We start from the raw sequence: 1,183 nt of genomic DNA on the forward strand, positions 1-1,183 counted from the left end.
AGATAAACTAAGATGACAGAAAAGTGGGCTGAAATGACTTAAATAAATAAAAAGTAAATGACTTAGAATGACTTTACTGAACTTAAGGATGTATTGAATGATCTTAAGGATGACGTGAATGCTTAAAAATAACTGGCATCCTTCAAAAACAACTTGAATAAGCTGGAGAATGACTTGAATGGCTTTGAGACTGAATGGTTGTAAAAAGGGTGATCATTTTGCATTAAATTAATACAGAAAAGTGATCTCCACTTTATATCACAAAGTTACAAGCATAAGTACAGAATGTAGTAAGAAGAGATACTACAGTTTGATCTTGGCCAAAAGGCCAAGAAACGCTTAAAAAGCTAAGAACAACATCTATTAAGCACAGGCTTTTGATCTTAACCAAACAGGCTAAGCAATAAAGTGTTACGGACAGACCGACCGACCGACCGACCGACGGACGGAGTTGCTTATAGAGTCACTTGCACGCGACTAAACAATACAGAGGTAGTATCTACTAGATTTTAAACCGAAAAAATGTGTACTTAATATGCGTACAGAATCAGGGAAAGAAGATTATTCATGGAAGCAGCGTTTAGATTAACGCAAAAATAAAGCGTGCAGAAAACGCGTATAATGGTTGTAACTAGTCGAGTGTATTTTTGAGAGTTTTACAAGGAGGACCTCCGGATTTAGCTTAAAATTTTAAAACTTTTTGTTTGTGCCAAATAAATTGAAAGGAAGACAAAACGGTATCTATAAGGTTTCTACTAGGTATTGAAGACGGTTTTGAACTCTATCGATACTAGACGAGGCGCGGCGAGAAGCGCATTCACAGATGTGGCCAAAGTACTCCATTTTAGGGCGTACCTGGCTCTCATGCAGAGAGAAAATGGCATCAGTATTTAAACACTTGCCGAAGCGATAGAGTTATTCAAACATTACTCTGGAAATCTTGGCAAAAGATTTAATGCATGTCTTCCATTTCAGATCAAAAGGGAAAGTAAGAACCAGAAGCTTGCCAAGACATCTAGCTTCCCCAAAACTACGAGAACCATTGATTTCAATTGAGGTGTGATGGGGGGCATAGCGATTATGAAGGAAAAAAGAGAATGTTAGTTTCGATGCATAAAAATTAACCAGCCACCTTTTTTCTATATTGCACCACGTTCTCAGATGAAAAGAGAGAGAGTCAAAA

The 1,183-nt window shown here is 37.4% G+C and overlaps 1 pseudogene; it reads right to left on the bottom strand.

Annotated features, from left to right (window-relative positions):
* Window positions 1–204: 204 nt before the first annotated feature.
* LOC145249153 (U2 spliceosomal RNA) lies at window positions 205–340 on the bottom strand (annotated as a pseudogene).
* Between the last annotated feature and the right edge of the window lie 843 nt (window positions 341–1,183).

Source organism: Euprymna scolopes, chromosome 27, assembly GCF_053919585.1.
Source record: "Euprymna scolopes isolate OS-2025 chromosome 27, ASM5391958v1, whole genome shotgun sequence".
NCBI lineage: Eukaryota > Metazoa > Mollusca > Cephalopoda > Sepiida > Sepiolidae > Euprymna > Euprymna scolopes.